Below are 17,462 nucleotides of genomic sequence, written 5' to 3'. Positions count from 1 at the left end.
GCGTCCTTATTCATGTTCAGAGTGTGGGAAATCTTTTGCACATAATCAAGCCTTTGTTAGACATCAGAGAATTCACACAGGTGAGCGTCCTTCCTCATGTTGAGAGTGTGGGAAAAGTTTCATTCAGAAAGGAAGTCTTGTTAAACACCAGAGAAATCACACCAGTGAGAGACCTCTTCATATGTGGAGTGCGGGAAAGGTTTTACAGATAAGAGAAGTCTAATTAGACATCAGAGAGAATGTTGCTGCTCATTCTTTCGTATGATGGAATTTAGCAGGTGGAACTGTTCCGTCCATAGAACTGGAGCATAAAATCCTTTATAAAGGGCTTCATCCCGGGATCAGTGATATTTCATTTATAGGTGAAGTCTGATGGGTCAAGTCTTCTCTTGGCGTCGTCTATGTCTTGGAGACTCCGATGGTGGGACATTTCCTAATCCTTATCAATTAGGCGCAGGTCGTTTTAAAGGGCCACACCACCAGAAAAGTGTTGTACGGGTTTTATTGAAGTCACCCCGATGTGTGTTCCAGAGACCTTTCATCATTGCAATGTAAAACTCTGGAAGAGACCGGATCTGATGAGAGCTGCCTATCCTTCCCTCGCACATTCATTCCCGATTTGATTTTTTTTACGGCGGCCCATGTAGAGGATTGCAGAGATCAGAAGAATGTGGTGGGGTAGTGCGGGTACGTGCTCTGTAGATAAGTGGCACCACTACCACGAATGCCCGATAGATAGACTCTCGAAAGCGTTGGGGGTGCTTGGTGGGTCTTCAATAATGGCCAAATGTTGACATCACTCTATGGCAAGTAGAGAACAAAGGAGGCGTCACCTAAGTGTGCACCTTTCATTACTCTTACCAATAAAGACTCCTGTGGACTCTTCTTCATTGGGTGGCGCCTCTGTTCTTTGTTTTGTTCTCATCAACTTCTCCAAAGCCTACTTCTGCCCTACGTAGGTGTCTCTTTTAGGTGGAAGTGCAGCCACTACCAAGCATTTGAGGCCCACCAAAGAACCCCATACTACAACCATGGGACATGTACCTCTCACTCTTCCTCCCATGTGCAGCGGCTCAAAGCTAGTAAGCCGTAATTGTCTTTGGAAACTTGGTTTCTACCCGCTGGAGAATCCGCTCAAGACTTGTTGGTTCAGACCAAGCCCAGGCTGGCCACTACTTGCCCTCCAGGAAATACCACGGTCACATCAGTGAGATTTTCCTGCAAGCTTCATTGTACCGGACCGTACATCAAGCCCAACCTTGGACTTCACTCACCGACGCGCTTCACCCAACAAATTCTCTTCGGGATGAAGGAAGCAAAACAATATTGTTTAAGTTGACCTATACAGAAAGAAAATTAGAATTAATATGCTCAGTGCTACTAGTCCGTCCTTATCCCCAACCCAACCCAACATGACATGTAGTACTTTAAAGATATACTATCAAATTGTTGGTTTTTCCCCCGGATTTTATCGGAATCATATAGGTAATATAGTAGAAAAATAGACAATGAGGTGGTGTGGAAATTTTTTTAAAATATAACGTAGGTGGCAGTATTTATATCCAGCACAAGATGGTGAGCTTGCTTACAGTGTGGAACGGACAGAGAGGAAGTGGTGTAACATGCAGGCAGGAAGTGACATAGCAGAATAAACAGGAAGTGATGTTGGTACAGACAGGAAGTGACATAGGAATATAAACAGGAAGTGAGTGAGGTGGGAGGAAGTAGAGAGGAGACATTGCTGGAACTGGCAGCAGAGGAGGTAATAAGACATTGTTTTAGATTTTGTAACTGCTTATCATGTCCATCCTCGTCCTCCATATTTTTTGTGACATCTTCTATCTCAAGCAGATGCTGCTAAATACAGTCACAGAGTTCTAAGCTTCCCTCACTCCTTCCAAGTATGAAATCAAAGCGTTTGGATAAAGTTGAGCTTTTATAGAAATCCCAACTTTCCTGTCGGTTATAATGATCAGCGAGGGCGGCATATTATCTGTTTACAGGGATCAGAGTCTTCTATGGATCACATGATCACATCAACGAGCATGAACAAGGAGCCGAGTCACATGACTGACAAGATATTGGACCTCGCCCTGGAGATCATCTACCTGCTGACCGGAGAGGTGAGGAGGATTCTGGGAGGTCACATGACATCACTCTGATCTCTATTCATAAAACGCAGACCTGACCGGAGGGGTGAGGAGGATTCTGGGAGGTCACATGACATCACTCTGATCTCTATTCATAAAACGCAGACCTGAGCGGAGGGGTGAGGAGGATTCTGGGAGGTCACATGACATCACACTGATCTCTATTCATAAAACGCAGACCTGACCGGAGGGGTGAGGAGGATTCTGGGAGGTCACATGACGTCACTCTGATCTCTATTCATAAAACGCAGACCTGACCGGAGGGGTGAGGAGGATTCTGGGAGGTCACATGACATCACTCTGATCTCTATTCATAAGACACAGACCTGACCGGAGGGGTGAGGAGGATTCTGGGAGGTCACATGACATCACTCTGATCTCAATAAAATAAAAAAAAATCTGACCAAATAAGTGAGGCGGGTTGTAATATTTTCTATGGGTGTATAACGCAGGACTGCTCGCTGATTATGAAAAGAAGTCGCCATGTGTCCTCCAGGCTGAAAGAGAGACTGAGCATCATATCCGAGCCTTCACCCCAATTCCTGATTCCTGAAGCAAGCAAGAAAAGGAAGATTCTAGAAGTTGTACAGAAGATGATTGAGCTGTTGAGTGGAGAGGTGAGCGGTGCCGGGAATTCTGGGACATGATCCAGGAACAGACAAGGGATGTGTCTGGATGGTGACGGTATCATTGTGTGTGTCAGGTTCCTATAAGGTGTCAGGATGTCTCTGTCTATCTCTCCATGGAGGAGTGGGAGTATCTAGAAGGACACCAGGATCTCTACAAGGACGTGGTGATGGAGAATGCCCCGCCCCTCACATCACCGGGTAAGAGGAGAGAGCAGTACGGAGGCTCCGCCTACATCCCCCATCATCTGATACACACATAGAGACAATGTATTCAGTCAGTGTGTGTGTCTCCTACAGATGGATCCAGTAAGAGGAACCCACCAGAGAGATGTTCCCGCCCCCTGTATTCCCGGGACCCCACCCAGGAAGATCTCACCATCCCCCACCATCACCAGGTAGGTGGGACTCACTGTATAGAACACAAATGATTCCCAGTAGACATTCTTTTATTTTAGTTTTTTGCTCTCCTTCTCCCGCTTTGTTTTCAGCTCCACCCGGTTTTATTTTTTAGAGATCAGTATACGTATCTTTTTTTCCTCTGGGTCTTGGGTCCAGCCATGAGACATCGCGGGTCCGCTTCTATGTTATGTTTCTCCAATGGTGGGCATGTGCTGAAAGACACGGTGCTGTTCTTTGCTCCTGTAGGGTCCTGATTATACCCCGAAGGTGGCGAGATATTTGGCCCCCTCCATGGAGGAGTGGGAGTATCTAGAAGGACACCGGGATCTCTAAAAGGACGTGGTGATGGAGAATGCCCCGCCCCTCACATCACCGGGTAAGAGGAGAGAGCAGTAGGGAGGGTCCACCTAGATCCCCCATCATCTGATACACACATAGAGACAATGTATTCAGTCAGTGTGTGTGTCTCCTACAGATGGATCCAGTAAGAGGAACCCCCCAGAGAGATGTCCCCGTCCTCTGTATTCCCAGGACTCCACCCAGGAAGATCTCACCATCCCTCACCATGATCAGGTAGGTGGGACAAAGCGTGTAGATATAAGACATACTTAGTTCCTTTTTATAAATGTGTTTTATAATCTTTGGGATTTAGGATGAAGAACTGGAAGACATCAAAGTTGAGATTAAAGATGAAGAAGAAGAGACGTTGGTGAGTGGAGCTCAGCAGTCTATGGAGGAGGAGGAGATAATTGTGAGAAGTAAACAGGAGGAATCTTCTCTACATATGGATACAAGTAAGTCATAAACACTAAATGTAGAGACAGTTATCTTCTAGGAGTATAAAGTATGTTTACATTGTTGCAGGGGTAGTTTAAATATAACGTCATGTGACCAACAAATGAGGAGGAGATACTGTACACCATATGAAGGTCCATCTCCATTCCCCAATATAACGTCATGTGACCAACAAATGAGGAGGAGATACTGAACACCATATGAAGGTCCATCTCCATCCCCCCATAGCAGTCATGAATGAACAGTACAATGGTCTCCGGGGGGTCAGAGGTGTTTTGGGGGTTTTGTCTCCTTTATCTGGTTGGTTTTCATATTTTGGGGTTACAATTGGACCCAATTCCATGCCAGAGCTCTGTGATGACTTCTAGACTAACATACATGACTCTGATTACTGACGTGTGTAATAATTTCTCTCCAGCAGATGGATGTGATGTCGGGAATACCTCGGAGAGACATCTTATATTATCTGCTGATTGTAAGTCAGAAGATAATGTTTCAAGAAACACAACAGGAGTGAATCCCATTACTCATAATGGACATCACAGACCTTCCCATTCAGAGTCATCAATGGATCTGTCTAATCCCGAGGAATCTCCTCTAAGCCATGAAGGAGATCACACAGGAAAGCGTTCATTGTCATGTTTGGGGTGCAGAAAATCATTCAGTCTGAAATCTGAACTTCTTATACATCTCAGAACTCACACAAGTGTGACCTTTGCTTGTTCAGAGTGCGGGAAGTCTTTCTCTAAAAAGTGTGACCTTGATGCACACAGGAGAACTCACAGGAAAGAGAATTCTTATTCATGTTCGGAGTGCGGGAAAAGTTTCACTGAGAAAAGAGCCCTTGTTACCCACCAGAGAAGTCACACCGGCGAACGTCCTTATTCATGCCCAGAGTGTGGGAAAGGTTACACTCAGAAAGGAAGCCTTCTCACACACCGCAGAAGCCACACTGGCGAATGCCCCTTTTCTTGTTCAGACTGCGGGAAGTCTTTCAGCGTCAAAGGCAAGCTACTTGCTCACCTAAGAAGCCACACGGGCGAGCGTCCTTTTTCCTGTTCCGAATGCGGGAAAAGTTTCACTCAGAAAGGAAGCCTCCTTTATCACCAAAGGATTCACACGGGCGAGCGTCCTTATTCGTGCTCAGAGTGTGGGAAATGTTTCACACATAAAGGAAACCTAATTCGACATCAGAGTACGCACTGATTCTGTTGACTAATGCAGTGGGACAGTTAAGGGTGTGGTTTAGGTCGGTCCAAAAAATATATATGCTAGAAATTATTTTTAAAGGTGAGTCTGGTGGGCTTCTGCAATGTCTTAGACATTTCAGTTATGAGATCTGCCTGGCTCTCTTCTTGCCTCCCTTCCCTCCCTGTTTGGGGTGTCTCTATTTGTTATTTTGCTTTCTTCATAATCCAAAACCTATAACATAGAGAAGGCTTGCTGGTGTATAAGACACACCCCCACACAGCCCTTTTACTCGTGATTGGCTGACTTTGACCACTTTGTGATCAGATATTAATGCCGAAGAGGAACAAGATTTCAAACGGCTTAGAAACACCTTGTGTGTGTTTAAATTAGAAGCCACACTCCTTTCCTTCCTCCTGCCCCCTCTCCTCTGTTGGGAGTGTCTAATTACTGCCCGTGCTGGATCAGCTCCTCAGCCCCGCCCCTCATTTACCTAATCTCACCTGGCAAGGAGTGAAGGAGAAAACTAGAGAGGTTCACTTAAGGGATGGCTTTGAGTTTGCTGGGCTACTGACATCACATCCAAGATGGCGGCACCCAGCACCAGTCCCAAGGCTTTTGGACGTCTACATGAAGTGGGTGTTACAGGTAAATAACATGCAGGAAATAAGGGGAATTCCCAAATAATATTCGAGGAAGGTTGTTGTTGAAATGATTGATCGGCGGACAGGGTCCCTTTAAGGCTCTTTTATCTTGCTCCTTGTTTTCCTTTATTGAAGATGCCGGCTTGTAATTGGACAACAAAAAAAGCCAATATTTAAAGATTTTATATATTTTTATATTTAACTCAAATGTATAAAATTTGATTTAGATGAAAGCTTCGGTTATTGTGTTCATTCTTCTCCAAACAGAAACCGAGTCCTCCATTGGTGATTGGAATGAGCTCGGTTCATAGAGAGTCCTCCATTGGTGATTGGAATGAGCTCAGATCATAGAGAGTCCTCCATTGGTGATGGGAATGAGCTCGGTTCATAGAGAGTCATCCATTGGTGATGGGAATGAGCTCGGTTCATAGAGAGTCCTCCATTGGTGATGGGAATGAGCTTGGTTCATAGAGATTCCTCCATTGGTGATGGGAATGAGCTCGGTTCATAGAGAGTCCTCCATTGGTGATGGGAATGAGCTCGGTTCATAGAGAGTCATCCATTGGTGATGGGAATGAGCTCGGTTCATAGAGAGTCCTCCATTGGTGATGGGAATGAGCTCGGTTCATAGAGAGTCATCCATTGGTGATGGGAATGAGCTCAGTTCATAGAGATTCCTCCATTGGTGATGGGAATGAGCTCGGTTCATAGAGCTCGGTTCATCATTGGTGATGGGAATGAGCTCGGTTCATAGAGAGCCATCCATTGGTGATGGGAATTAGCTCAGTTCATAGAGAGTCCTACACTGATAATTATCTAAACCAAGAAGGTCCAAAAGGTTCCTCAACTCCAGATAACCTTCTTCTGTCATCATCTTTGTGTGGTCTACCCTAATTCTGCACTTCTTTTGGGTGGGTTTTGTGGTATCTTCCAACTCACAGCTTTTGTCATAGTGTTTTCTTGGAACTTGATTGTGGCCTTTGGATCTTCTCAAATTTGAGGCACCATCACCTGAAGATGTATCCAAACTAGACAATAAAGGATATTATATGATCACCATACTGATAACTATCTGGACCAAGAAGGTCCAAAAGGTTCCTCAACTCCAGATAACCTTCTTGATTGTGATCTTCTCAAATTTAGCAAATTACATTTAATATGAGACAACAACAGTTGAAGATGTAACAAAACTAGACAGTGAATGATGATAGATGGCCACCATACTCATGATTATCTCAATGAAGAAGGTTCAAAAGGTTCCTCAACTCCAGATAACCTTCTTCTGTCATCATCTTTTGGGTGGTCTTTAGTGATAATTTCCAATTCACAGTTTTTGTCATGGTTTTTATTTTTGAACTTTATTGTGGTCCTTGGATCTTCTCAAATTTGAAGCACCGACACCTGAAGATGTATCCAACCTAGACAATAAAGGATATTATGAAAAATAGATAATCCGCGCTTCTGGAAAGGAGACTAAAGTGGAAATGTATAATAAATTAAGACCTAAAGCAGCTCTAAAAAGTGGATAGAAGAATCCTATCAACAGTCGAGAAAAATATATATCAAAGCGCTAAAGGTGTAACTAATATGAAACTTAGTATAACCAAGTGATATAGTGAAATTTTAGGTTTAGGCGGTCTAGCTCTAAAACAAGTGATATGTCTTACATAGAATCATAAAAAAATATATAAATTAAAAATAAAATTAATAGTACAATAGTGCTGTGGAAAAACAGAAAATGATTGGGACAATAAAACATTTTCAACCACTGTGTAAAGACCTCGAATAGGTCACAATATATAAACGATCCGTGCAAAAAATATATATTAGAAAATTGGTCATCGAAAAATAAACGTAAAAAACGTGTACAAAGGAAGTTGTTAGTGATATATATTGATGGTGGTATATATTTCGTAGCGGTGGTCCCACAGCCCCCTCTTGGGTGGGTACTCACCAAATGGAGTTGGATCGAAGGCTTTTAGTTAGTGACACTGGAGCCTGCAATCGTGCTTTCAAACTTGGACCCAGTTGTTTTTACTCTCAGTCCCTGCAAGGTGAGTGTTTGGCTTTTCTCCCTTGTAGCGCCGGCAGTATCCCAGAAGTGAAGCCGGATCGTCTCAGGCGCAGTGTCAAACGAAACTCCTTGCCGTGGTCCCGCAATATTTCAAAGATAAAAAAAGGAGAGAGCCCTCATAGTGTAGCGTGCAAAAACATTTAGCTTTATTACAAGTAGTAACTTACACAGGCAAAAAAATCCGGCCGGCACAAGCAGCTCAGGAACAAACTGTTAAAACCCTCGTGTGCAAATCTAGCGTCTGCCCTCTTTGACGCGTTTCGTCAGGTGACTTTTTCAAAAAGAAGGTAGATGTAAAGCAATGAGGTGGATGGTATATAAGCACTCTGCTAATTGGTCCTAATTAAAGAACAACCAATCAGCAGAAAAAAGTCTTACACTGAAACATCCATAATAAAATTACATAAGAAGTCAGATTAATACATGAGATTCTATGTGAGGAATTATAAATGAATTGTGACTCATAGTTCTGAGTCCGATATTTCCATAAAAACAATTACATAAAAACAGTGTTAAATAACAGAAAACATAAATCAGATCAATCAGCCAATACATCGGAGGAATAGCTTAATTACAAAGGATTCATTTAAAAAAACATTGGGTGTTCATTTAAAAGGACCGTCATTGGGTATCGAATCATATATAAATAAAACAATTATGCAGTTAAATTGTCAATCCGAACAGAACCCATTCATAAAAACATCCGTAATGAAATTATATGAGAAGTCAGATTTATACATGGAATTCTATATGAGAAATTAGTGGATTGTAATTCATAATTCTGGGTCGAATATTTCCATTATACAAAATCAATTGTATAAAGGCCATATTAGATAGCAAAAACCTAAATCAAAACAATCAGCCAATCCATCAGAGGAATAGCTTAAAAAGGGGTAACATTTCGTTTAAAAATCATTAAGTATTCATTTAAAAAACGTCATCAGATATCAAATCATATATTAGCTTAATAGCTTAAATAAATAACATTTAGTTTAAAAATCATTGGGTATTCATTTAAAAAAACGTCATTGGGTATCGGATCATATGTTAGTTAAAAATGTGCAGTTAGATTACTAATCAGAACGGAACCCATTCAGTGGACTGGAGTGAAGTGAAGTGGAGTGAAAAAATGTGGGAAACAGTGAGTGAAGACCCGGTGGTGGATATAAATACGTAAGGTAAATAAATGCGCAAAGGTGATGTTTTTACAGTATTGGAAAAAGGAATTGACTGTATATACCCTGTTTCCCTGAAAATAAGACCTACCCCGAAATTAAGACCTAGCACCATTTTTGGAAATTGCTAAAATATAAGACCTACCCCGAAAATAAGACCTAGTTGTGACCATTCCCAGGGCCGGTGGTGGCATAAGGTGGAACTTGAAGAGATTCAGCGGGGCCAACGAAGCCAGCGCTAGAGGAAGCGAGGCGGCAGCGCAGGGAGCAGAGCCGCATAAGCCGATGTTTCCTCTACAGCGCGGCTCCTGTCACAGGCGGAGTGATACCAAATGGTCTCCGCCTGTGAGGAATGAAAGTGCGCTTCGCTCATTCTGGTTACCAAAATGCTTTTGGAAAGCTACAGCACCCCTGATTGCCCTGATCACCCTATTCTTAACTTTGCCATTTTGGATTATTTCATTTGGATTTGCACTAACTTTGGATTGTTGTACATTAAAAAAAAAATAAGACCTAGTGTGTTTTTTTGACCCCAAAAAAATACAAGACAGTGTCTTATTTTCGGGGAAAGACGGTAATAATCTCTTGGGTGGAATGAACTATGTGTTGTGATCTCTCAAGAGGAAATCATCATAACTTATTAGTGCTTAAATGTGAAGCTAGGTAGACAATCAAATATGAACATACGAAGTGTTTAAACATAGTGTCAACAGAAAACAGAGATGACCACCATACAAATATTTATCTAGACCAGGAAGGTCCAAAAGGTTCCTCAACTGCACCTAACTTTCTTCTTCTTATATCATCCTCTGTGGGTGGTCTTCCCTTAATTCTGCACATCTTTTGGGTGGGCTTTAGTGGTAACTTCCAAGTTACAGCTTTTGTCATGGTTTTTACTTGAAACTTTATTGTCATCTAGGGATCTTCTCAAATTTGAGGCACCATCACCTGGAGATGTATCCAAACTAGACAATAAAGGATATTAGATGACCACTACACTGATAAATATCTAGACCAAGAAGGTCCAAAAGGTTCCTCAATTCCAGATAACCTTCTGTATTGTGGTTTATGGATCTTCTCAAATTTAGCAAGTTACATTTAATATGAGATACCAACAGCTGAAGATGTATCCAAACTAGACAGTGAATGATGATGATAGATGACCACAATACTGATGATTATCTTCATGAAGAAGGTTGCTCAACTCCAGACAACCTTCTTCAGTCATCATCTTTGGGTGGTCTACACTTTATTCTGCACATCTTTTGGGTGGGTTTTGTGGTAACTTCCAATTCACAGCTTTTATCATAGTGTTTTCTTGGAACTTGATTGCGGTCTTTGGATCTTCTCAAACTGAAGACAAGCTCCTGAAGATGTATCGAAACTAGGCAATAAAGGATATTAGATGATCACCATACTGATAACTATCTAGACCAAGAAGGTCCTAAAGGTTCCTCAACTCCAGATAACCTTCTTGATTGTGCTCTATGGATCTTCTAAAATTTAGCAAATTACATTTAATATGAGACACCAACAGTGGAAGATGTAACAAAACTATACAGTGGATGATGATAGATGACCACCATACTGATGATTATCTCCATGAAGAAGGTTCATTATCTTCATGAAGAAGGTTGCTCAACTCCAGACAACCTTCTTCAGTCATCATCTTTGGGTGGTCTACACTTTATTCTGCACATCTTTTGGGTGGGTTTTGTGGTAACTTCCAATTCACAGCTTTTATCATAGTGTTTTCTTGGAACTCGATTGTGGTCTTTGGATCTTCTCAAATTGAAGACAAGCTCCTGAAGATGTATCGAAACCAGACAGTGAATGATGATAGTTATCAGTATGGTGGTCATCTATCTAGACATAGGAGGTTCCAAAGGTTCCTCAACTCCAAATAACCATCATATATTATATCAACACCACCAACACAAGGAAGAAATCTTATATAAGGTATTTTACACGTCAAATACACACAACAAATCTTCTGTGGTTGTCATGTAGTCACCATGGACCACCTAATGATCACCATGCGATGTATACAGCCTCCGTAGTGACTGGTCAAGTCAGGCTACAACAATTTCAATGATCAATTCATGAGGGTTTCTTTCCCCATTTATTTAATTTCACGTAATTAAACTTTTTGATTCAAAATTACATTATTTTCCTAAATTTTTTTTCGCCGTTGGACTTTTAACTCTGGCGTAATACGAGCCACGAAATTGAAGAACGCACCAGGAGCTGCTCAAAGTATGGAACTACAACGTAGGCTGCAGTATTTTTATCCTCCACAAGGAGATGATCCAAAGAATTGTCAATGGAACGCAGAGACAGGAAGTGGTGCAAACACAGACAGGAAGTAATAGTAGCTAAAGACAGGAAGTGGTGTAAGTTACAGACAGGAAGTTCCAGGTGAGGGGTGAGTTGGAGGAAGTAGAGAGGAGACATTGTTGGAAGTGGCAGCAGAGGAGGTAATGAGATATTATTTTTTATGTACACCCGGTAACCCTCCGTCATGTCCATCCTTATCCTCCATATTTGATCTCCAGCAACTGGTTGACACACAAACATTTTAGGAGAAAGGATCCGGTGGTCATATACAAGGAGACCAGAAATGAATCCATCCAATCGATACGTTGGTGAGTGTCCCAGATCTTGAAGGACAGTCCCGATATTTTAGACTCCAACAATGGGGGCTATTTTACCCCACTGACTCCAACGATGGGGCATATTTTACCCCACTGACTCCAACGATGGGGCTTATTTTTCCCCACTGACTCCAACGATGGGGCTTATTTTTCCCCACTGACTCCAACGATGGGGCTTATTTTTCCCCACTGACTCCAACGATGGGGCTTATTTTTCCCCACTGACTCCAACGATGGGGCTTATTTTTCCCCACTGACTCCAACGATGGGGCTTATTTTTCCCCACTGACTCCAACGATGGGGCTTATTTTTCCCCACTGACTCCAACGATGGGGCTTATTTTTCCCCACTGACTCCAACGATGGGGCTTATTTTTCCCCACTGACTCCAACGATGGGGCTTATTTTTCCCCACTGACTCCAACGATGGGGCTTATTTTTCCCCACTGACTCCAACGATGGGGCTTATTTTTCCCCACTGACTCCAACGATGGGGCTTATTTTTCCCCACTGACTCCAACGATGGGGCTTATTTTTCCCCACTGACTCCAACGATGGGGCTTATTTTTCCCCACTGACTCCAACGATGGGGCTTATTTTTCCCCACTGACTCCAACGATGGGGCTTATTTTTCCCCACTGACTCCAACGATGGGGCTTATTTTACCCCATTGACTCCAACGATGGGGCTTATTTTACCCCATTGACTCTAACGACGAGGCTTATTTTACCCCATTGACTCCAACGATGAGGCTTATTTTACCCCACTGGCTCCAACGATGAGGCTTATTTTACCCCACTGACTCCAACGATGGGGCTTATTTTACCCCACTGGCTCCAAAGATGGGGCTTATTTTATCCCACTGACTCCATTGATGGGACTTATTTTATCCCACTGACTCCATTGATGGGGCTTATTTTACCCCACTGACTCCATTGATGGGACTTATTTTACCCCACTGACTCCAAAGATGGGGCTTATTTTACCCCACTGACTCCATCGATGGGGCTTATTTTATCCCACTGACTCCAATGATGGGGCTTATTTTATCTCACTGACTCCAACGATGGGGCTTATTTTACCCCACTGACTCCAAAGATGGGGCTTATTTTACCCCCACTGGCCCAAACGATGGAACTTGTTTTAAGTAACATCTCAATAGAGGGCTTGGATAGAGCTGTGATTTAAAGGGAACCACTGGTTTATGTTCAATGAGATGAAGAAGGTCTGTAATATAGTATAAGAAGCAGTCTGAGGTGTGAGGACTCTGAGGAACTCTATGCAGACATTATTTATCCCAGTGGTAAATGTGTTTACATTTCTTTATTTCTCTACAGGGAGGCGTGGCCTATACAAATCACATGTCCATATCAATAGGAATGGAGAAAGACCAAAGTCACATGAGTGGGCGAATATTAAACCTCGCCCTGGAGATCATCTACTTTCTGACTGGAGAGGTGAGGAGGATTCTGGGAGGTCACATGACATCACTCTTATTTCTGTAATGGCCTGACTAGAGAATTCTGGGAAGTTTGTAATAATAATTGTTCATTTCTGTCCTTACTCAGGATTATGAAGTAGTGAAGAAAACATCCAGTGAGCCATTAACACCCAACAGGTCCCTTCACAGGACGTTACCCATCGCAGAGCTTCGACCTCACTGCCTGACAACAGAGGAAAACCGGGCCAAGAAGATCCTAGAAGTCACCAAGAAGATGATGGAGCTGCTGACGGGAGAGGTGAGCGGTGCCGGGAATTCTGGGACATGATCCAGGAACAGACAAGGGGTATGTCTGGGTGGTGACTGTATCATTGTGTGTGTCAGGTTCCTATAAGGTGTCAGGATGTCTCTGTCTATCTCTCCATGGAGGAGTGGGAGTATCTAGAAGGACACCGGGATCTCTACAAGGACGTGGTGATGGAGAATGCCCCGCCCCTCACATCACCGGGTAAGAGGAGAGAGCAGTACGGAGGCTCCGCCTACATCCCCCATCCTCTGATACACACATAGAAACAATGTATTCAGTCAGTGTGTGTGTTTCCTACAGATGGATCCAGTAAGAGGAACCCACCAGAGAGATGTCCCCCTCCTCAGTATTCCCGGGATTCCACCCAGGAGGATCTCACCATCCCCCACCATGATAAGGTAGACAAGACTGAACATAGAGAATGAGAGAACATTCTTTTATGTAATCTCTTGTTCCTTCTCATAAATCTGTTCGGTCATCTTCGGGGTTTAGGGCGAAGAACTGGAAGACATGAAAGTTGAGGTTAAAGAGGAAGAAGAAGAGACGTTGGTGAGTGGAGCTCAGCAGTCTATGGAGGAGGGGGAGATGATTGTGAAGAGTAAACAGGAGGAATCTTCTCTCCGTATAGACACAAGTAAGTGATAAACATTAAATGAAGAAAACAATTTCACTGTGTAATGTCATGTCCCCAACAAATGAGGAGGAGATACTGTACACCATATGAAGGTCCATCTCCATTCCTCAATATAACGTCATGTGACCAACAAATGAGGAGGAGATACTGTACACCATATGAAGGTCCATCTTTGTTCCAAGTAATGAGGTGGAAGAAGGTCTATCTTTAGTCTCGATTCCTCTTTTTAATTTGCGTGTATTGTTCCATTGATCAGGTTTGTACTCATATTTTGGTGTTTAGATTGTCCCTATTTCCACGTCAGAGCTCTGAGAAACTGTTGGGTGGTGCAGCACTATATGGGACTTCTGAATGCAATGTATGAAGAATATTTATGTTTCAAAAAAATGATTGTCAACAGATGGACTCTATATCCGGAATGCCTCTGAGGGACATCTTATTTTCCCTCCAGATTATAATGACCTCTCACATTACTCTCCGAGAGTGAATCCCAGTACTCATAATATACATCAAAGACTTTATCAATTGGAGAGAAGAATGGATCCGTCTAATCTTGAGGAATCTTCTAATCAATCCCATCCTGTTACTACAGATATGTATCTGGGATCTCAGGGTGGACAGAGGTCAACAGATCCATCTAACCTCAAGGAATCCTCTATGGGACAAGCTCACATAGTAGACAGTTTATTGACATGTGCGGTGTGTAGAAAATCTCTGACTGAAAACAGAACACTTGTTAAACAGCAAAGAGCTCCCGGTGAACGTCCTTTCTCATGTTCAGAGTGTGGGAAGTGTTTTACTATTAAAAGAAGCCTTATTATACACCAGAGAAGTCACACGGGGGAGCGCCCTTTCTCATGTTCAGAATGTGGGAAAAGTTTCACCGAAAAGAGAATACTTCTTACACATCAGAAAAGCCACACATCCGAGTGTTCTTATTTATGTTCAGAGTGTGGGAAAAGCTTCATTCAAAAAGGAGACCTTCTCAAACACCAGAGGATTCACACAGGTGAGCGTCCTTTCTCGTGCTTAGAGTGTGGGAAAAGTTTTATTCAGAAATCGGACCTTCTTAGACACAAGAGAACTCACACAGGTGAGCGTCCCTATTCATGTTCAGAGTGTGGAAAATATTTTGGAAATAAAGGAAACCTTCTTAAACATCAGAGAACTCACACTGGTGAGCGACCATTTTCATGTTCCGAGTGCGGGAAATATTTTAACGACAAAGGGAACCTTATTAAACATAAGAGAATTCACACGGGTGAACGTCCTTTTTCATGTTCAGAGTGTGGGAAATGTTTCAATGACAAAGCAAAGCTTCTCAGGCACCAGCGAAGTCACACGGGGGAGCGTCCGTATTTATGTTCAGACTGTGGGAAAAGTTTCACGAAGAAGGAAAGCCTTATCAAACATCAGAAAAGCCATACCTGAAAGGACTTTGGAGTACATACAGCTTCTGTTTTTGTGACAAATGTAGGGTTGGATTTTGCAAGTTGAACTGTTCAGTCTATAAAACAAATGTATCAATAAAAGTACAAATTATTTGATAAAGTTTTCATACTTTCAGTAGTGACATATTATTTATTGCTTAGATGTCAGAGAATGTAGTGTGGATGGTGGGGGAGAGCTGTCAGAGAATGTAGTGTGGATGGGGGAGGAGAGCTGTCAGAGAATGTAGTGTGGATGGGGGAGGAGAGCTGTCAGAGAATGTAGTGTGGATGGGGGAGGAGAGCTGTCAGAGAATGTAGTGTGGATGGGGGAGGAGAGCTGTCAGAGAATGTAGTGTGGATGGGGGAGGAGAGCTGTCAGAGAATGTAGTGTGGATGGGGGAGGAGAGCTGTCAGAGAATGTAGTGTGGATGGGGGAGGAGAGCTGTCAGAGAATGTAGTGTGGATGGGGGAGGAGAGCTGTCAGAGAATGTAGTGTGGATGGGGGAGGAGAGCTGTCAGAGAATGTAGTGTGGATGGGGGAGGAGAGCTGTCAGAGAATGTAGTGTGGATGGGGGAGGAGAGCTGTCAGAGAATGTAGTGTGGATGGGGGAGGAGAGCTGTCAGAGAATGTAGTGTGGATGGGGGAGGAGAGCTGTCAGAGAATGTAGTGTGGATGGGGGAGGAGAGCTGTCAGAGAATGTAGTGTGGATGGGGGAGGAGAGCTGTCAGAGAATGTAGTGTGGATGGGGGAGGAGAGCTGTCAGAGAATGTAGTGTGGATGGGGGAGGAGAGCTGTCAGAGAATGTAGTGTGGATGGGGGAGGAGAGCTGTCAGAGAATGTAGTGTGGATGGGGGAGGAGAGCTGTCAGAGAATGTAGTGTGGATGGGGGAGGAGAGCTGTCAGAGAATGTAGTGTGGATGGGGGAGGAGAGCTGTCAGAGAATGTAGTGTGGATGGGGGAGGAGAGCTGTCAGAGAATGTAGTGTGGATGGGGGAGGAGAGCTGTCAGAGAATGTAGTGTGGATGGGGGAGGAGAGCTGTCAGAGAATGTAGTGTGGATGGGGGAGGAGAGCTGTCAGAGAATGTAGTGTGGATGGGGGAGGAGAGCTGTCAGAGAATGTAGTGTGGATGGGGGAGGAGAGCTGTCAGAGAATGTAGTGTGGATGGGGGAGGAGAGCTGTCAGAGAATGTAGTGTGGATGGGGGAGGAGAGCTGTCAGAGAATGTAGTGTGGATGGGGGAGGAGAGCTGTCAGAGAATGTAGTGTGGATGGGGGAGGAGAGCTGTCAGAGAATGTAGTGTGGATGGGGGAGGAGAGCTGTCAGAGAATGTAGTGTGGATGGGGGAGGAGAGCTGTCAGAGAATGTAGTGTGGATGGGGGAGGAGAGCTGTCAGAGAATGTAGTGTGGATGGGGGAGGAGAGCTGTCAGAGAATGTAGTGTGGATGGGGGAGGAGAGCTGTCAGAGAATGTAGTGTGGATGGGGGAGGAGAGCTGTCAGAGAATGTAGTGTGGATGGGGGAGGAGAGCTGTCAGAGAATGTAGTGTGGATGGGGGAGGAGAGCTGTCAGAGAATGTAGTGTGGATGGGGGAGGAGAGCTGTCAGAGAATGTAGTGTGGATGGGGGAGGAGAGCTGTCAGAGAATGTAGTGTGGATGGGGGAGGAGAGCTGTCAGAGAATGTAGTGTGGATGGGGGAGGAGAGCTGTCAGAGAATGTAGTGTGGATGGGGGAGGAGAGCTGTCAGAGAATGTAGTGTGGATGGTGAGGGAGAGCTTTCAGAGAATGTAGTGTGGATGGTAGGGGGAGAGATGTCAGAGAATGTAGTGTGGATGGTGGGGGAGAGCTGTCAGAGAATGTAGTGTGGATGGTGGGAGGAGAGCTGTCAGAGAATGTAGTGTGGATGGTGGGAGGAGAGCTGTCAGGGAATGTAGTGTGGATGGTGG

The 17,462-nt window shown here is 43.7% G+C and overlaps 1 pseudogene; it reads left to right on the top strand.

Moving 5' to 3' along the window:
* The window catches only part of LOC108801444, a 49,716-nt pseudogene extending 34,136 nt beyond the window's left edge, over positions 1-15,580 (top strand).
* Positions 15,581-17,462: the final 1,882 nt, after the last annotated feature.

This window comes from Nanorana parkeri, unplaced genomic scaffold, assembly GCF_000935625.1.
Source record: "Nanorana parkeri isolate BGI_ZX_2015 unplaced genomic scaffold, ASM93562v1 scaffold2340, whole genome shotgun sequence".
Taxonomy (NCBI): domain Eukaryota; kingdom Metazoa; phylum Chordata; class Amphibia; order Anura; family Dicroglossidae; genus Nanorana; species Nanorana parkeri.
The sequence above is the reverse complement of the archived record's forward strand: the minus strand, read 5'-3'. Positions and strand labels throughout refer to the sequence as shown.